Genomic DNA, 21,668 nt, shown 5'->3' with positions numbered 1-21,668 from the left:
TCCGTGTTTTAGTAATTGTTAATTCTATATAATCATTTTTGTTAATGTTGAGATTTTAACAAGCGTCGTAGCATGATTGTTGGTCGTGGTTACCATAGTAACGTACTTTGAGAGATGCGGATTAGTCATCCAGACCACGCCGTTCCATATCTCGCTGTGGTGCATATGCCCATTTGTTATGGGTATCTGTAAAAGGCTTGTTGCGCTAAAAGGTCTATTTTTTGCGATGCACGAACATATTCTAATAAAACAGATTGGATAGACCGGCCATTATTTTAATTAAATACAATTGGGTATGTATTACGGTAAAGAAGAATGCTCTTTGAGGCCAATTCCTTTCAATATCATGACTAATCAGTACAAATCACTTTTTCCGTTTAAAAGTGTAAGTTTTAAAATGTTGATTATTGAAATCTGTAGTTGAACGCCAACGGGAACCTGGGGCTCGGTGCATCTTCCCGATATCATGAAAGAGTGTGCCCAGAAACTGGCATGATGAACGCTACCTAACAAACAACCTAATGCCTTGCTACATATTCGCGTATAGCAACATCAAGTTGGTCAGGTCAATGTTATGTATGTAATGTAAATAATTAATTAGCTATAAATTGACCCAGTTTATCCTCTAAATATGAAGATGAATTTCTCACCATCTATCTCTTATAGATGTACCCCTTAGAGGTCATGGTCTCGTCATTGTTGTCGCGTATCAAAACGAAATATGTCAGGATCATTTGGCCTATTCGAATTGAATACCGTTTTTTACATCGTTCCTCTATTGCTCGTGTTCTCTTATGTGGCTGATATGCCATCGCAGCCAAAGATTGCCTCCCGGGCTTCTGACTCTGTAGGTCTACAATCTATCCTCGTGGAAGTGGGTCCGTCGTGAGAGCGTTGCCGTCGCATAACGCGGATGAATATAGAAAGTCGAAGAGGTTTACGGCATGCCCTATCCAGTTGCGACGCTGCGTGGGGTGTCTAGCGCGCCTGGAGTACATTGTGTCGTAGGGAGCATACATACGCGCCCGTTTGTATACTCCTTCCACTCTACAGAAAGTACTGGCGTAATCGTCACTACCGCAGTGGTGTCAGAGGGTCACAACCGCATTAGAGACCACTAGTGTGATGCCTCCGATGCGACGCCAGCGCCGCCGTCGCCCTCTGTTCGCCTCCCGCCCTCGTCTCCGCCCTCTGCAATAGGCGAATTCTAATTTGGTCCGCGTTTGCGAGTCCTACAGCCATCCAAGCCTTCAGTAACAGTAATCTCTATGGGCCGGGGCAACCGTTAGGAGAGATCGCCTGCTATTCCACAAGGATTCTGCTTCTCTCCAGGGGCGAACCGCAACCACTGCATAACGACAATGCGCTTCAGTGTTCGGTGTTTGATGCACTGACGTATATGTATATAATAATTACACACTTGCGATCTATCGGCCGGCTTGCTCTTGCTAAAGCACTGGCATTTAAGCAATTACAACAAGCAACAATAATTGCGATGATGCAGATTAAGACAGTCGTTCCTCAGAGCGAATTACAAACGTAGCTGGTTGCGTAATTTTATCTATACATATTTACAGAGTTTAACGAATCTCATCAAAATTCATTTACGTTGTTGATCTCCCATCAGCGGAGCTAACACTACGAAAAGTTCGTATAGAGGTCACGGTAAAAAGAATCGACCCTCACTGACCTATTGTAATAGGCTCAGCATTCGCTACACCGAAACAGGCGGTAGGTTTGAGAAGTGGGCTGTTCTGTACGCCCAGGGACAAAATGCTATTTGCCTAAACATGATAGTCATATTTCCATGACGAAATCACCGTGACATGATTGACATATTTCTTTATCTATCTTAACTAATTGACCCCATCATGACGATTCGCATGAATTGAGATAGTAGCTATTTCAGGACACCATGTGGGCGTAACCTAGCACATTCGTATCTTCAATAGAGGATCCAATCAATGATAGGTTTTCGCTATGTAGTAATGTCTGAGCAAGAAGTAAGTCTAGCAGTCAGTCATGCAACCTAGACGGGAAAAAACCGAGTTCCCGCATTAACTCCATGTTCGTTGCTTGCAACTACTACAAACTCGATTAGACTACTTGAGGGTGTTTGTACCAGGAACGACGTTACGCTACAACCTTGTCCTATACGCACAAATAGCTCCCCTCTAGCGCCGTAAACCAAAACGAAATGTATCTGTGACAGAACTGTTTCCCGAAGAAGTAGATCACTGAACAGCGGCCAGCACGCCACAGACGCTGACTTCATTTGGGTCGATTCCCCTTTGACTCCCTTCTCCTCTCCGCTCTTCGTCAACTCTTCCAATACCTTACAGCTTTCATATCGTGTAAGCGCCAAATAGTCCCGAACTACCACGCGTTCTCTCCAAAACTCCGTGACGATGTCATATGACGAGGCTTGCTATGTTAGGCGTCTATATGGAAATACTAGGTTTAACCACGTACTAACATTTACCTCTTAGCTTTATCCCTCACCTCGTTCTCCCTCTCCACGCTTGGTCCTCTCGCCAACGAAGCGTCCCGGCGCCGACCGGCCATCCGCGAATTTTTAACGCGTTTGCGATCAATATACCGCTGATCCCGTTGACTGTCCGTATGAATGTGTATTAAAAGCTACCAACGATTCGATGCAGCAGCTATAAAACTGTGATGAGGTCGGTGAGAGATTCGATTCCACGGCTGTGTGTCTCCGCGTTTTCAGGGAAAGAGTTTCACACAAGAGACTAGTGCTTGTATTGAGTAGTTGGTCCGGCGCTTTTATCCATACAAAGAGCTTTGGCTTCTATACGAGGTTACGTACGATTCGTTCAATAGCCATAATCGCGAGAAGCAGCGGTGGTGATCGCGGTGGAATGCCACCTTTCCCGGCTCGCACAATACTGAGGTATAGACGAAGCTTCTATTACTGCTGCAACGACATGCGATCGGTGGTACTATGAGAATAGTCCCAGCACTGAATCAGGCCAAAACGACGAGATGGAGAGGAAGTTGTTTGTTGACAATGATTACGACGACAAACGGAGTGATACTGCAGCCATCGTCGCCGAAAAGGCGCCCCACGGGCCCCTCGCTTCCATGGCCCGCAAGGCCCCGCTTTCATGGAAGGCTACATCGGCGTCGGCCTCTTCCTGTAACCCTCATTTATCCTAACTCTTACCGCATAATTCTCACGTTTACCATTTTCCCTCTTCAGAAAACCCGGTAGCGGCCTCCATCTGGTTTGATCGGCGTTTCCTGTCAAGGCAGTTATTGCATGACAGTCCACCCTTCACACTACTGTCTCTACGAGACAAATACACAAATACAAATACAAAAAATGTTCACGGCTGTGGGTCGAACTCAGGTGGAAAGCGGGCTCGAAACCTCTGATCGGCGTTTGCCCCCCTCCCCGCGAGGGAAAAGAAAAGACAGAAGGCAAAAAAACAGGGGAAGATGAGGTTTGGACTCCGATCCGAGTGCCGATCGTAGTGACTGAACACAAAGGAAATGTCGACTACATGTGTATATTAATGTGTGCCAGAGGATTGCAAGTCGAGATACACATGTTTCGGTTGATCCCCTCTCAGCAAAAGAAATAGTCTATGCGATCATTATCCATGTTCGCATCACACATGTGATTCTACCAGTAGCTAACGGAACAGGGTCAACTATTGACTATTCTTTGATGTAGTATTGTAAGTTAATATTTATGTAAGAGTCGATGTGTTTAAAAATTTCGAAAGCAGCTCGGTTCTCGGATCTTTAGTGTAACCCGTACGCAGGGCAGACGCGCGCATGCAGGCAGGAAGACAATTTACACGCATGGAAGAGCGGTTAGTCGCTCTCCTAGCATGTTACATTCTTTTCATCTTGCTCCGTATATCCCAGCTTGCTCAACTGAACTTAGGCTTTAGCACTCGAGATTAACTTTAGTCCCTATTACTTTTAGCCCGGTGCTTCGAAGAGTGCTTTCTCTCCCTTTGCAACACTACTCTTAGCGCCGCTAACTTGCCAACGAAGCCATCAATGGATGTAGATCAGTCAGTCAGCAGCAGCAACGTGGCAGCGACAGAATGCTTCTCTTTTTCCACCTCCGCACTTAAAATTTTGGTCTTTTGTGTTCTTGCTGCGGACTCAGCGGCGTTATGCAACTGGGGGTCGAACCCACATCCGGCTCGTGGATGTGGGTAAGGTATACTGGCACGAAAGCAAGCGCATTAACTGCTTGCAGAGTCTCATTGCTTCAGACACGTTGATGTTGCGCCTACGATACGGTAGTAGAGAAGTAAGACTAAAACAAAGTGGGTCTCAGAAAAAGTTTAAATTGGTATAGGCAATCAACTCAAAACATAAATCATAATACTGACTATTCTATTTCGAAACTACTTAGCCGACTACCAAACAGAGAAAATTACCAGATTTATGAATAAATTGTAGAATCACTGTAAAGTTTAGCCGAGGCAGGATGAACGGAAATGGATTAAACAAAGGACGGAGGGCACTGATTACACTACCTCATAGATATTATGCAATATTCCTGTCACGGATACGAACTATCATGCAGTTGTGAAGCTCCTTTACCGTCAACGTGGTGCGCTGAGCGTCGTAATTTCTAATCATTGATATTTATAAAGTTAAGCTTTACTGGACCAAGTTAGGTTTGTTCAGCCGCCGGTTTTGCTAAAAGATTCAGCGTTACTAGTCTGACAAGGTTCAGCTCGGGGTTGCGCGTTGATGGGCAACATCCTTTATACTTTTGCTGCCCCATCTTGGCTGTGTCAATTAATTGCGTTCCTCAGCAGCACCAGCGCTATTAGTTTCACCGAGCATCGTTACCAGACAATGTGACCTGACGTAAAGTGGTAAAGCAAAAAAATGCCGACCACGCTCTTCTGACACTAAAGATAACTCGTGGTGAGCAACGTTTTTTTCACTTATTTAATGCCACAATTTTATAATTGCTTCCTAAGCAATGTGTTAAGGCGGTACTTTGAATGGCCAAGCTTCTGCTTGGAAGAGACGAGTGGGGGTTGCCGCTTAGGGTTACCTCAGTGACATAATGATTCAGTTTTTGTCAATAAGCAAAATAATTACGTATATGAAATGTGGCTGATATAGAAGTACTTTGCATGTTTTTGTTGAGCTCCTGCTGGCAATTCCACCAAATGTGCTCGTATGAGCAGCGGTATCTCTATCATTCGGTCCAGGGGAGCAGGCATCCATTTGCGAACAATTGCTCCGGCCGGTCCTGTTTCAGCGCCACGTATCATCGAAAACGTTGGGAAGACTTTAAAAGACGTCCATTAGAGAGTATTAGATCATCGGCTGTCCCCGACGATAGTACAACGATCTGTATCTGGAAATTCCTTAAAGATGAAGCATGTTTGCCAAACAGGCCTATAGCAGTTAGCGCCTATAGCAGCTAGTTAGCGATGTCAAAAAAGCGAGACAAAGAGGAACCTCTTTAACGTGACCGACGCCAGCCTATGGTAAAGGCGCGCAAAACTCGCTTCAAAGTTCCTATGGGTTCCGCACAGGTCTGTACCTCAATGCCTGACCGCCGCCAGGCAGTTTCCCGGCGGGAAACCATTGAACGAATAGCTGACGGTAACATTAGTTAGCCACGTTTTGATCAGAAACGCGTTGGAGTAAAAAGTCAATCTAAAACACACACTCTGCGGTAGAGGGAGAAAAGACATAGGACCAGGCAGTAACTAACGTCTCTTAGGGGGAGTGTTGCAGGAAAGGTAGCTGTGGATAGCTGTTTATCAGATTCGATGAGGCGATAAGTTCGCGAAATCACAAGGCGATGTGAACTCTCTCTGTTAATGAGCGAAAAGATGAAGAACACGGAGTGCGGAACATGGTGTGTGAGACTATTAAAGGGTCAAAGGAGAATCCGGTAAGGTAGGCAGAGTATGTTTTCGAAATTTTTAATTAATTTTCAAATATCCTCGATATTTGTGGTTAAACGTCAGTCTAAACTAATATAACCTGCGTCAACTAAAAAGGAACTTACCAGCAGAAGTACGGTTGCGTTCCTAACAAGCCAACTGATAGAAGAAGTTATTTAATATTTTGACAATTTTTGAATAAATCTATCCTAATTTAGTAGCCATTGGACGCTTTAAGCCGTCGGGTTTGTATAATTAACCACAGAACATAATTCGGACGTGGACGTTCACCTGTATTGGTGTTACGCCCCCTCATTAAACAGAGTCTTCGTTTGTTATCGTTTCACGCTTACAATACGAGAAAATCACTTATCGTGATAAGAAGACAATAGGATTAAGTCAGCGTGCTCACTTCGTCAGAAGAGCCAATGTGAACTTGACGTGTTTTTTTCCTATTCGTTCTTCCGGACAGCGCGGGTTCAGGGGCGTAACGTCATTTAGCTGGTCCAATCAAGCGTGGACTAACGTACTGATACTGGGTCGATAATGGACTGAACGAAATTGCGTAAGGTAGTATCTAACTATTACAAGTTCCCTGCGACCTTTTTCAAATAGCTTCGAGTAGATAGATTAAAAGGTTGTTGAAAGGTGGAACAAACTCGCACAATATAGTGTACGGCAAAATCGTCATTAACAATCTTGGACTAATCACACAAAAACAGTACGTCTTGTAGCGTTAACATAGAAAGCTTGGCTAGGATAGCCCCAGTTTACCAACCATGAAAATTAGCGATACTCAAATAATTAAATATGTTGACCTATATAGTATATGAAAACTCGGTTGTACAAGCTTTTGCCGTCAATACAACGGCCATACGGTATCGATGACAAGCTCTAAGCAGTATATAATGTTTGCAGATATTTCGGGTATCAATTCTAAATGTAGTTGTTCTTACCTAGCCATTTAGCTACTGTTAAGGTTTTAATACAACAACAGTTGCAATATGGAAACCTTTGTGTCTCGTTCTAAAACCCTATTAAAATTTCGCAGTAGATTCGTTGTTACAGTCAGCTAAGCCTGCTTAAAGGCCTCTATTATTTACTCATATAACTTTAGGCAGAAGTCGTCTTTTCATTCTATTGCCATTGCGTCAAATTGGATCTAGATCATACTCGACAGAAGAGTGCTGTCATGCCTGAGTAATTTTTTTGGTATTAAATATCACTTACTTCAAAGTCAGCTTCATTCCTGTGGAGGAGATCGGATTGAGCAGGGATAGCGCTACGAGAAATTCAGTCGTACGCTACCAGACAACTGCCAGATTTTTCTTTAAGAACTGATCACGTATTGCGGCAGTGGGAATTGATACAGTCACGGTCCTGACAACGAGCGGGAATTTTCAAAATATATTGAACTATTGTTATTAATTTGAGCTAATTACACTGCAAGTATTAGCAAATCAAGTTTTGCCTATGACGCCAATTGTGTCAGAAAATCTTTAGGACAACACCCATCAGTCCTGTTCAATAGATTTTTAAAAGTTTACTTTTTTCCTTAATCAAACTGTTACTAAATAGCACATACGAAGCCCTCGCGTACGTACGCTATTCTGCCGTTTGGCATTATATAGCCAAAAAAAAACAAATAATATTAGGAACTTAACAGATAGATCGAACAAATAAGATTACTTGAAGTAACGCAAAGATTCACCCAACAGCGTAACTGCTTGATGAGTGCCACTGACACCCATATTACCTTGTTTATTCAAGATATTGTTGTGTTGGACCTTTGACAGGAAATCCGTCAGCCTTTGCTAGAAATGACTCCTATACTGAACGCTCTCCTGGACATTCAGCCATCAACCTGCTGTTGTTGGAATGTATGTTAACGTACCTCATCTGTATGTTAACGTACAGTATGAAACTTATCATAAAACATTATATTGAACTTCAGAGAAGCGAACGTACGTCCTGCTTATAGGTTGCACTCATACAACGAACCAAAGGACAATATATGTTTAATAAGTGAATCCTTTCGGAAACGGAGCTACGAATGCTAGAACGAAGGATTCAGCATCTCTTCAAATGCGACAATTTTTTTAACCACTTCTGGATTTACATCTACCATCACGGTTAACAACAAGATTCACTCCTTTGCAACAAAGCTTTCAAGATGCGTCAACAGAAACGTGTACATCTCAACGTAGAGTCTCCTATGTTTACACTAAAGGATTTGTATACCTTACGGGGTCTGCATCTCGCGAAAGAGGTTTCTCAAACGTACTCACAACATTTCTCTCTATTCAAACATGCTATCATCTTCAAATTGTTGATAAGTTCATGTCTGCAATTTATCCTTCTCTTCGTCTATTTTTGACAAACCTAACGGTAATGCAGCCTTCTCCTCAAGATATCATCAGTGTGAAACAAAGCTGACAATCTGTGGAAGATGCGAGACAGCTAAAATAAAAGGAACATTCGCACTGGCAGCAGGCTCCTACACTTTCGTCTATATATGACAAAGTGATCAGAGACGACAATTCTTCCCAAAACCACCCTTTTCTCGCAACATACAAGGGATCTGGAAAGAAGGAAGGCAGTTGTGTTCCATTGGACTCAGAGCTCTATTACTTTCACGTACGTATGTTAAATGTTCAGATGGCAGTGCGCGATTGTCCGTGGCAGTGCGGTCAAAATGGCCTACGCTTCGTCCCGAACCACCTCCGGATATCCCAGATTCATCACCAGTCAGTATTTATTGTTATTACATCACTGATCGTGTTGCCGCTCTTTGGAAGGTAGGGGGCAGGAGTAGAAGATAATCACAAAAAAAGGGGTCTAGTGAACAACCCTCAGACGGAAAACAGCTGAACCTATTGCATGATTGTTGATAGCTTGGGACTCGTCGTTCTTACTTTGTTACTGTATACAGTTATAGCGGGAAACGTTTTTGATTGGTGCTATTCTAGCGCATAGTAAATTCACAACGAAAACGTTAAGATCACTCGATAGCGTGGCCTGAAATAAAAGAATTTTTTTTAATCAAGGATACACAAAAACATCCTTGTAGTGTAATTATAAAAAGTGAATACTCGTAAATCTCACTAACGTTTTGTGCTTAAGAAAAATTGACGTTTACGTTGACTTCGTCTGATTTCACACGTTTCGGAGCACTTTTCGCTTTATTTTAGTTTCGACTCAGAGTAAGTGTTTAGCTTTAAGATACACTAGTAGAGTTTGCTAACTTAAATTTAGCGTGGCCATTGCCTTTATAGGGCTTTGAATTTTGTGGGTAATTGAAATTGTCCGTTAACTTATTGTTACTGAGCCTTTACAGAATGCAGTAGATCGGTCGAATGCCTTCACAGAAACGCCCAAATGTTCCTTCCCATTTGCTAATAACAGCACTATTTTTCGCTACCGTTTCTAGTCATAGTACTTGGTCTATTACTTTAAGGACATGACAAATGAAAATTTCTGGTTAACTTGATGTAGCAATGGAAAGCACCATACCTCTCTCTTTGTGGAAACAACAAAGCGATGCATTTAGAGCACTACGTTATGTTGGCAGCGTTGCAACATCCCTTCTCGCCTCGGTTTACCCTCAAGCTTGCTCCGAAATCTAATTAGTTTTTGTAAAAATAAAATATGAGTGAGATTAGTAGCACGATTGATACCATCTTTTTTATATCATACAGTTTTTTTTTTCTTAATTATTAGGTGTCCATTGTTCAATTCTGCAGATTAATAATATTCTGATTATTAATTATTTTGCGATTGATTAAAATTCTGTTACTTGTACACAGCACCTTCTCGTCGTACACTACCGTTTTTATTGGACAATCTCTTGATCGAGCTTTCAGTTACGTCATATCTGTCTTTTGAAGCATCTTGTCTGCTGCTGTTGTTATGACATTTTCAAACCCTTTAGCAGGACTACGGCCACAGACATTAGCCCGCCTGCACTTCTCAGCGCCCTGTTTCAATTGGCTTTTTAATATTTTATCCTTATTATGACTGTGTTTACCACAGCAACATGTTTCCTATGGCGGTGGTTGAGATTAAGCCATACTGTCTAAGCATCTCTTAAAGACCGGCCTTTGTTTCCTTTTTTACGCCTATCGCCCTCTATACTTTTGAACGTCTCCAGTGCACGTAGGGCTTTTTTCCCTATATATTAGTGCTGCATCTGTTATACGACCGGCTTTATTTCTTCAACTATAAAGACACATCGTTGGTTCTCGGTTTCTTGCTTTTCAAAGTTTTCCCCTATCCCCTTTGTCACATTGGTTTATGTCGTTTGCATTCTTTTTTATTTCATGTGTCTTCAGAGCGCTGGGTCATAACCCCTCCAGCGCACGCGTAGTAACGTCACACGATACTTTTTGAATTAATTTTCATAATCTTTTTGTCTACAGTAATTTTTTTCTCGATTGGCAGGCGTCGCCCGGGCGATCAACCAACTTGGCGCTAATAGAATTTGAATCACTGAAATTACGGAATGGAGGTTACTTCTTTTTCCCCTTGCTATTCCTACTTGAGTCCTTCTAAACCAGGAAGGGTTGTAGTTCCTTAAAGGACCTTCACGTGGGTGCTACGCTACGACTACTACAGGCATACGGTGAATGTGATAGTTGCAAGCTTACAGCAAAATGTAAGGAGCTATAAAGAAAGCGATTTTTGAAAAAAGTGCGCTTTGAAAATTCGCGTTGGATCTAGTTGTCTTACAGAACTCTGCTGATCTGGCCGAACCCAATGAACGAGTCGATCCGCACTTGCATAGCAGACGAGTCAAATAGCAAAAGATTCACGCGCTTAGGAAGTGCATCGCATCGTGCGGCGTACTTAGTAATCTACTGCTTGTAGGAATTAGGGTAAATGGGAGCTAGACACAGAGGGCAGGCACGTATAGCGAAACTCATTGCGACAGTTATTTTCAACATAGGGAAAAGCACAAAATGACTGGCCTTTAAAATCTGGGCTTGAAAGAGAGACAGGGGAGATGGAAACATCGTTTTCATTGATTTACGCTCTTCTATTCCGGAACAATGTAAAACATAATTGTATTTAAAGTTCATGTAAAAAAAATGACGTTGGAAGAAAGCTTTTTATAATTGGGAGGTTTTACGTTGTGTTCCGAGAAGAACCTCTTAGAAGAAAAGGTTAATAGAATTATATAGACAACTATAAATACTTGTCACATTAACGAACAATAAACCAACCCAAAACGTGGATGCCCTCATTTATTAGATACACATCACAAATATGAAGCACATCGACCTAAGACAAAATCAGAGCATGCGACACAAAATTTTAACGCAGAATTGTGTCGTTCGACGACTTCGGACAGAAATCGGGTATCTGTGCCTTACGCAGCGTGCCTTTTTCTGGTCGTCAAAACGGTACAAAAAAGGTCAAAAAAAACAAGAAAGCTTAAAAAAACAGGCGCCTATCCCTTTATTGGATGAGGCAATATCTATCGATGAAGGCCTCAGGCAAGTCACATTGAAAAGGACAGCAGACGTCGCAGACAAAGCGCTTTATATAGCAGTTTTCAAACACATCACGCCAAATATACGGCTACAACAACGCTGTCTTGGGGAGTAAAGCGGTTTCGCTTCTTCTATCACCGCTATCTCACTAATAACTACGATAGGGACAAATGTGTTTCGGTGCAGTTCTCTGACGATTGGACGAACAACTGGAAGACATCGGTTGCGAAAACATACAACCAGCGGTCGAAGTACATTGTATGGCGTACGTATATAGCAATGAGCCTAGATTACAGATTTACGTGATAAGGACTTCTCTTTCTTCGTTTGCTGGATCGCGCTTGCTTGTCGATACTAGGTATCCTGATGACAGAAACGACGACAATAGCAATAATGATGATAGAGCATCACCAACCTCACAGTAACAAAAACAACATCAATACACTGAGCCTTACTCTCTCACAAATCAACAGACTGGTCACACTCGATTAGAGTGCTGATTCTTATGAGGAACGAACATATTTGCTAGTTTTTTTGGACATATTAGGAAATAGGAAGCCTAAGATTAAATAGAAGAGAAACAATCTTGCCTAGGCCACAACGACATGTTTCACAACACACCGGGGGCACTTCCATACAGTGTTTTTGATATGTGGCTCATTTATGTCCTGTTCGAGAATTTGTACCCCGTTTTGTGTTTAAGACACTACACAACCCCAATATGCTAACCGATTGTCCATACTGTTCCACTGTTACACTTCCACGCTGTAATACATAAGCCTACTTTGTAGGATATTGCAAACTGAACTGTTGATAAGCGTAGGGAAAACGAGCTCAGAGCTCTATCATCCTTAGCCTAAAAAAGAGCGCAAGCTTCGAAAGGCGTATTTTGCTTATATTTTTCTTGTATATAATAGGCATGGCTTTCAAGTGTCCTAGACTTCAATAGGCGATATCTCCGTTACAGCAGCGGTTGTGAATGTGCTCCGTCGGTCGACCACTAACGTAGCAACCTCCCACCAGTGTTTTGTCCTAAGATAGAATTAATAAACTTCTAGCTTGTCTTTAATCTATCAGAAACATTAAGCAGGCTTTTATATAGTCCTTTTTCCATACTAGAAGAATTCTCAAAGGATGTATTAAAAAGACTCGAGTACAAGGATGCAGCCTTATTTCCAATTGAAGAACAAGGGCAATTATTCTGCCTGGTAAGTCGGTCTGTTTGTCGATGAACGGTCCTGCCATCTCGTGGTTTGCTGTGAGAAAAAGGCGAGTGAGGCTGGCATAGTAAGCGGTAATCAAAAAAAGACTGCGAGAAAAATATGAAGACAACATTGAATATTATTCTAAGTAAACGTGAAAGCAATTAGTGAACCTCGCGCTACGTTTTAGGATGCCCACAAACGACCTCAGCGGTAAATGCTACCTTTGAGAGCTTAACACCTGGAGCAAACTGAGTACTGCTGGTACAATCAAAATTCGAGGAATTCCTGCGAGATGGGTTATCACATTCAAATATTTATTATAGGCATTGATGCCACCAAACTGGAAGCCTTTCAGGAAGTAGATTTTCATAAGCAATAACGACAACCCTCTTGTTAGGATTGATTATGGCCAAGATACTATCGGGGAAACTGTTAAGTTGCCATAAACATCTCAAGCCCCTGCTTTAAATGTGCGCCGCCATTGTAAAGACCTGCTGATCTAGGCTGGATCACGATAGAAAAACCGGTAAGGAAAAAAACTTCGACAAGAAATATTATTGAGTAAAACTGCTCAAGTCTGTTACTTAAGAGCTTCCCGAGGCACTGGATTGTTGACTTTAAGGAACTTGTGTAACGTTACTTACTAGGTTGATTTTGAAACTTGGAAACTCTGACAAAGAAAAGCGACGAAGTATAGGAACTTCCACTTTCCAGAAGGAACAGCTGTTGCTTTTTCCTATTAAAAATGTAATGACAATTTGTAGAGTACTAGGCATCGATAAGAGTCAAAAATGTATAATGAACGCAAGTTTACGCAGAGATATGGGATCCTAGATGAGTATAGGACTGGATATAGGAGGAGTATAGGACAGGACGAGTTAAACAAGCTGGAAATCTTTTTATTGTAGAGTTAGGGTAATCACTTACAACGGCGGCTATTTGCCCCGAATAAACTGGACCATATTAATCACTCGAATGCTAACAGAAAAAATGTAGTTTTACAAAAAATATTTTACATGAATTTAGCCCAGAGCAGATTGCTTGCCATACCAAAGTAACGACGAGATCAAAATATTCCCGCCCTCTCAACATGACCTCGGATGTCAGGACCTTGAAAATTTTGGCGGTCAAACATTTTCCCCAGACAAGAAACTGTTTTAATTCACCCAGTATAGTAGATAAGGTTTTTTTTTAGGCATTTAGTAGCACACACTTTCTGAAGGCAGCTTCTAGTTGAGAAAGAAGTGTCCTTGCCTAGAGTATCTGTTTTAGGCATAAATTAAATAACACGTGATTATGCAAGTAACGTGTTTGTTGCTCACTTACGGCTTCCGAATTTTTAGGAGAACTCGAAACGAATTGTATTGCCGGTGATTCTCGTATGTAGCCACGATCACCTAGTCGGGAATATCCGTTTTTCTCACTAGACCGTTTACTTGTTATGCTTAGTCATCCGTGTTTCGGTGCCTAATAAATATGTTGGAATGCAGTTTTTCACTGATCAAAAAGATTGTTGCTGTAAACATGGTTCTCGCCGGTGTTTGTTCAAGCGTTCATTGCATGCAATTAACGACAACGAAACGTCTATGGGCTAAATAACCGACGACTGGGAAGGGCAACGATTCCTGTGTGGGGTGCTCGTAGAACTTGTTTTTACAACTGTACCCCTCACGCACTCCAAGCACTGACTAGAACGACAAACCACATATAAGGGCTTTAAAAAAGTGGAAAAAAGAAAAGAGCAAAGCAAAGGAGCCACGATTCGGTGAAAGAACGGAGGAAATGTGAGATTGGGGCACGCACCATCACCGAACGGCGGATGGAATATGACTAGTAAAAGGTAAAAGAATAGAGAATTCCTCAAAACGAAACAGGAAAAGATGGAACGGAAAGGAAGTCTCCGGCGTGGTAAAACAGCTATGTGAGAAGGCCATGGATGAAGCCACGAGCCGAAAAACAAAAACTGCGAAAAAATACAGATTAGGAAAGGCACGAAGAAGTGATACGATAGTTGAAGAATTCGCAAAGGACACAGGACTAGCAGTTCAACCAAAGATAAGACTAAGGAATACATTAGCGCCGAGACCTAGATTTCGACCTCGACAACACAGAAACAGCAAGCAGATGAGGGTTAATTCCGAAAACCAAATAGAGAAAACGGATTCCAGTAGCAAACCGAAGCACAAACACAGACGCACTTATTCGTTTGCCTAGAGGGCGACTGACTAGCGAAAGGCTAAAAGCCAAATAAAGATTAAATAAACCAGTATCTTTTGGCTGTAGTGGAGGAAGTAGGGTAGAAATTGAGAGAAATCCTAAAAATGGAAACCAGAGAAACGATAAATAAAGGAAGAGTGGAAAAGAGAAAGTATTATAACAAGTCGAAGAAAATTAAACTTAATGGGGGGCCGAATTTTAAAGGGGAAAAAGGAGCAGAGGTGAAGAATACGAGAGATGAATATAAGAAAAAAAAAGGTCAAAGAAAGATAAACGGGAAAAAAGGTGAGCAACTGAAAAGAAAGAGGATGGAGTATGAAGGTAATGCGGTCCAATGACGTGAAGGGGACTCATGGGCTGGCGGATCCAAACTTTCGTGCAAACTTTGGATGTCGGCTCGCAGAAACAGAGCTCAGCCGATGCGCGTGGCGAGTCATGTGTGCATATTATGACTCTGGCAGCGAAAGCGACATCTTGAAATTTTGCTGCAAAACACTTAGTGCAGGAAAAGGCTAAATAGTAACCTGTCTTCCTTTCGGCGTGTCGAAGCTGAGCAATGTCAACACAAACAAAAATAAAAGTCGAATCACCGCTTATACTAGTGTTTGTATGATGAGACTATATGGATTGGCACACATGAATAGTTTACATCATACACATACTATGCGGAGAAGCGATGGGATCGACCTTATATATGCAGTGTGTCATGGGATAGGGTTTACGTGATCATGCAAGATACATTCATTTGACTACGCCACGTGACCACATCATACATCTGTTGTAGTCTGACTATATTCAGACGCAAACAGCAATATGAGTATAGCGGAAGTACGTTCGAGTATATGAACGTGCCTCATCAGCATGTTGAACGACTTGGTTTTTCGAAAACGCGAAAGCTGACCGCCTTAAAGACAGTCGCTGAATCGCAAGGATTACTAGATTGGTATCGTGCGTGAGGATGCCTTGCGATCTTATATAGGAGTTGCTATTTGACAATAATCGTAAGTAAAGTTGTCATATTTCTAGTGAAAGTTCTAACTATTGAAATTAGAGTATCTCATTTACTATTAAATCAAATCAGTGCGATCACACAATTCCATTCAGACATCGTAGAATACATAAATTAAGACGAAGCAGAACGCTGTTTCAACAATATGTGACGTACAATTTTTGCATCCATCAAGTTGACCCTCCCAGCATCGTATCGCATAGTCTACGGCCGATCGTGCTGAAATGTAAGAAAGTTATCCTAGGGTAACAACGACAATAATAACCAGTGTGTAGGCTCCTATGTTTGCTCTTCAATACGAATACATATTGACCATTTGTTTACTGCTAAATTGAAAAGGGCCAATTCAATTCCGATTCTTCTCTTGCCGCAAAAATGCCTGCAGATTTACATACATGCTTGTGAGCGTGACCGCCTTTACATGACTCCGTGCACTGATTCCTTTGGCCGAACTGAGCCCTTTGGATCGAACTACGTTTTCACAGGCTGGAACATACCGAGTGTTGCAATATGGATCTTCTGCAATAGCATTTTACCGATTTAACTAGCGGTCAGTACGAGATTATGACAGCCTCTTCTTTGGTTTCAGCACGGTACAATCCTTACGTTATGCACAATGATCGCAGGCAGCTGCAGGAATCATTTTAACGTATACATATACCGCCATTGTTTAATTAATAGATTTCAAAATGTTTAGCGAAGACACCGTTGCAATATAGCGGATAGATCTTACACATACAATATAAGCGGCTATGCAAGAAAATACGTATTGCGGATCTTGACGTGTGCTATATTATCTTACCCCGTTTTACTAAGAATGGTCATCGTCGTCTCCGCAATATCATCTCGCTTTATTAACCGACGGGGCCATCTATGCTGCTTTCAGTTCTCGCTAGAAATAACAATATCTGTTGTTTCGTGGGAATTTTCTTAAAGGCCAGTAACCAGAGGGTTTCCGTTAGTCGAGGATCTTGTTCTAGCAGCAAAAGGAATAGACATTTTGTTGGTGCCATTCTAGAATAGCTTCTTACCGCTTAAAAACCGCGATTATGAGTGGGATAATAGGATGATAAACAAAGCAGGATTTCGTTTGACAATTGCCTAAAGGTGTATAGTACCAATGACACTTGCAAACGAAAGGAAAGACTCAGAGCAATAACAAACGTAGATATAAACTGTTTTAGATGAAAGATGCGCGCTTATAAAATTATCCAAGTGCAACTATGTATTTTTACCTGGCGTATACGAAGTTTCGTCCTTCGTTTTTGGAATAACCAAAAGCTCTATGTTGTCCTTGAAGAAAAGCCTAATCAGTGCACCCACAGTTATCTGCATCTTCGTCTGCGCACACGATTCTGGGTTGGTATGCAGGAACAAATACGCCTCCAAGGAAATACACATACGTTGACGGTAATGACTAAAAAATGTTGCATAGCACAAAAATTCGGTCAGATTGAATATTTCAGTCAGATTGAATACAGAAGGGCACAGGGACAAGGATGAGCTGTTCTAATACCAAGTAGCTGTCAAGGCAGCCTGTTCAAACTGTTGACGGGTGTCTGATCATCACGATCAAAAACAGCTTATATAGTTAAACATCGAACGGGGTTATTAGGTTTCACAGATAGTTTTCATTAGGAACCAAAAATAGAAGAGGAATCGATTTGGTTTACGGAAAATTTTTCTCACGACCCACAGCATCATATGTTCACACTGTCTAAACTATGTATCGCTTTTATTAATCGCTTGTTTACATTTACATTAGAAGCAACCCGTGTCCTTTTTACATTCTTTGGTACAACTGTAAGATGGCCTAATACTTATGCTTAGCACCGGCTCCAATGGCTCGTTACCATAAAAACTTTTGAGCCATAACGCGTTTCTTCTTTAATGAATAAGAACCATTGTATGAATTTTCTTTTTTGTAGATGAAGTTACCATAATCAGCTGTGCGTAGGCGTGTAGGTGTATAGTTTGAATACAATTGATATCTTTAAGTGCAACGCGATATTAAACACGGTTCGCGTCGATGGAAACTTTCTTGCAAAAGGTAGACTCGGATAACTTTCGTCAACAGTGATCCAGCACACCTTTGCAAATTAGAAATCAAATAAATTTTAACAGTACTAATCGTGCCGTAGAACTGGATATCTAGACAGCGTTTCTTTTCAAGATAAGCTCGAATGTCCAACGGTATCATTTTTAGTCACTGTTTAAAATGTTTATCTATTGTAGGTTTAATCCATGCGCTGCATAGAAAAACGGCTTTCACAATAGTATCCTTAAGATCCGCTTTATCTCCATGAAATTGATACGCATGGAACAACGCGGCACCCTTAGCCATGTAACGGGTACGTTAAATGATATCGATCATCGAAGAAATATGAATCACAAATCCAACTTATGTTAATAATAACGTCCATTCGAGTTTTCGCTTTTATCGTTATCTTATCTATAGATACTATTGTGCATATATACATTGCAGAAGACGATAGCGATAATGTTCACGTTGTGGAATTTACCTATATTTATTTATATTTTTTTTTTAACTCTCTAAGGCGAGAATCTCTTCATGCTTAATGCAGATATTAAATAGATAGCTAGAAGCTATCTTCGCAGCGAACAGATACGTTTACTATTAGAGTGTGAGTCCTTCAAAGTGAATGGCAAAAAAATATAGATGTTGTATGGAACATTTTTTTGTACCCATTGAGTCGATTGTTTTGGGATGTTCGATCTAGGTGCGTGAGTCTGTGTGGGGGGGGGGGGGGGGGCAAATATAACGTACCTTTTACAGACAGTTATTTATACGAGGTCGGTCAATTAACCATATTTCTTTGTTTGGCTCTTGGATTTAAATAGTGTTACGCCCTGTAGGGTAGGCCTAGCGCCCGCGCATTGATTAGGTTATTCACGAAAAACATGTGTGGCACATAGCGCTAAGTTGCCTTGTTTGCATATATGACAAGGTTAAGGTTTTGATAACAAAATCTAATAGATAGTTAACAAATTTCCATGATAGTAAGTAACGTATGTGCATGCTAGTCGTATTGACACGTTGCGGTCTAGGTTCGAATCCCAGCAGGAACAGAAACATAGAGGTAGACGACCTGTGCGGAGGTGACGAGAGCTGGGTGCTAAAACAATTAGAATTTCAAAATGAAAACAACAGGACTAAAAGAAGAATACATATACTGACCTGCCCAGCCCATTAATTGATTATTACTTTTAATCACAATACGATAAAATTAGGTAGAGGTGTGGAACACAAAGTAGAATTTGGGTCATTATAAACAGATCCGTTTAAAATCACTTCCGTACTATAGTCGCAGATCTAAATCGAAAATGTCGGCCTCTTCTTGGAGAATGTTCTATCATAGCCCATTCAGAGGCAAAAGGTATTGGACTCTACCTTCTGATCAGCATTGATGAGATTTGTTATATAGCATTTTCAAATATGCCCCCACCCCCCACCCCCATCCCGTTACCCTCTGACAGATTACCGACCTAAGAAAAAACAGCTATTCGCCACACCCGTATTCGTCAATAAATCCATTTACTTTTTCGTCACCTCCGAACTCTAGTAGATGTTCACAAGGGATCTAAGTCTATTTAGGCTAGGATTTAAGGCCTGTACTTGCCTACGAAAGGCTAGAAGAGCACAGAACGCTTGGGCGGTCATGTCAAGCGGTAGGTAGAACCTAAGTTATCAAAAGCGGGTATAGCATTGTTATACTCTCAAACATGCTGTTAAATAGTCCCATATTTAGGAACATTGTAGATGTTATTACTTAGTTGACTTAAAGGCAGTCGCACCTAGTAGTAATGTATGTTTACATAATTGTTTCACCTAAGCTAAGATCAAAACTATGATTTTTTCGATCTTTTTGTATATTGGTGTAGTTTGAGCTATCATTTGTAGCCTCGAATTTTTCTGCTACATAGTTTTGGAGTAGTTATCCCATACAATAAGTAAATCAAACCAAATAAAAACCAATTGTCGGTCATCACCCGTTAACGTGATCTCTCGACTGCTATGCAATTCTGGGTTACAGTGAGCGCATGTCGCCGCAGGACACAGACACGATGTTTTACCAGCGACGTTCAACATGATCTAACGCCCTTTCAATGCGCAGAGGGCCAAATCATAATGATGACTGTGTGCCAATCACGAGCAGATCAGCCTCACGATTATACACTTTGACCATTACAATATATTCAGGTCAGAGTTCAAGGTTAGCCAACTAAAATTCATTCACTCGATTTAAAATGTTTCAGAGCCAATATCCCGCTAATGATCTTATTGCTGTTTTTATTAACAGAGGAAAAACACACATTGACGTTTACCTGAAGGGATCGTATAGAATTTATAACTGGGTATGTTGGTAATGCCGTTTTAGCAACTAAAACTGTTTCGTCCATTTCGCGAGTCTGAAATTTGGATTGTTTTACCGGACTAGTTCACATCACCCACCCACCCACACATTGTATGGTTCAATATTCATCATTCTTTGGCTAAAGTTTGTCAAAGAGAGGGGTACAATAGAAATCAATATTTTTTCGTGTTTCTCATCTGCTACTTAAGCCATCTAACGGCTTCAGACAGCTGTCTGCCTTCATGGAACGAACTGCGTCTACGTCTAAATTTGAACGCAGGCCACCACGTGTTTCTCAGTTTTGTAAGCAAACACAGTACATCCTGCGCCATCACGATGACAGTGGAAATAATAGAACACGTATAAGTTATTATATAATCAAACTTTTTGCTCGATTGTTCGACGCCGTCTATCGAACGCGTCGTCGTCGTCGATTATGTCACATGTAGTTGAGCTTCCAATAAGATTCACTATTGATGCTCCACCCAGTCACTGTACGAGTCTCTAATATTCCTCAGTCTTCAATCCCTACGAACCTTTGGACCATTGAACCCACCAATTGTTTCTGATTGAGTAGGGGCGAAATTAACCTTCAACGGCTCTACAGACACACCGATTATGTATCTACTTATATTAGTCTATCAATAGATTCAGGCCTCTTCATAGCAATGTCACGTTGGGTATACTAAAAGCGGCCATAGTCAGACGAAGGCAACGGCAAAAAAAAGTCAGATAACACACAGTTCACACCCTGTTAGAACAAGAGAAATCAGTTTTAGGGGGGTCGCTGAATGCGCTTGACTATGTCAATCAATTGGGTCTGATCGGATAACATCTGATGAACTCGACGCGATCGGTACAATGGGTTAAGACTTCACCGTGACGTAAACTGAAATCTTCCTGGTTGATGAAATTAAGACAATAAAGCGTTGGTACGTACTGTCCTCAGTCACATATTACAATATCACAAGGTGTGCAACCGTGAAGGATAGATTCGTCACTAATCTACACGTCCATGCACTGCCTTTACCGAGCTAAGTCAATTGTGGATTCAGGGCCTGCTTCCCTTCCCTATAAAGAATACGTCTCTGCACAACTCCTATAACATGTGCCAGAATTCGCTTTCCCGATGCCTTTGCCGGTGGACAAGGCCAAGACCTTTTTAAATATTTAACAACGAACAGCAAAGCCTATGGTCGGTAGCAGACCTCATCTGATTGTAAGAGAAAGAAAAAGATGTCAAAAATTTGCTTGAGTTTGGCAGCACTAAATTTTGAAGTGAACTGCCATTAGAGAGTCTCCTTTCAGCTGGTACGGGACTGGCAGGGGGTATAGATACTGATTGTAGACCGGACGGACAGCGCATAAATAGTGTTTACTGCGTGTACATAGCTATGATTTACAATTTGTAGTACAGAAAATGGTGCAATGTTCTTTTAGCTTTAATCGCCTTCGAAGACAGACGCAAA

The 21,668-nt window shown here is 41.4% G+C and overlaps 1 protein-coding gene across 9 annotated transcripts in view; it reads left to right on the top strand.

The window, feature by feature from the left end:
- The window catches only part of LOC111249056 (gamma-aminobutyric acid receptor subunit beta-like), a 136,810-nt gene that overhangs the window by 64,531 nt on the left and 50,611 nt on the right, over window positions 1–21,668 (top strand). For 2 of the 9 annotated variants that reach the window (XM_086986732.1, XM_086986731.1), the window contains exon 3: window positions 19,879–20,058. The exons of the other annotated variants lie outside the window; for them this stretch is intronic. The gene's annotated coding sequence lies outside the window, so the exon portion shown is untranslated. The remainder of the gene's footprint in view (window positions 1–19,878; window positions 20,059–21,668) is intronic. 9 annotated transcript variants of the gene reach the window in all.

Source organism: Varroa destructor, unplaced genomic scaffold (genome assembly GCF_002443255.2).
Source record: "Varroa destructor unplaced genomic scaffold, Vdes_3.0 BEIS01000004.1, whole genome shotgun sequence".
Taxonomy (NCBI): domain Eukaryota; kingdom Metazoa; phylum Arthropoda; class Arachnida; order Mesostigmata; family Varroidae; genus Varroa; species Varroa destructor.
The sequence above is the reverse complement of the archived record's forward strand: the minus strand, read 5'-3'. Positions and strand labels throughout refer to the sequence as shown.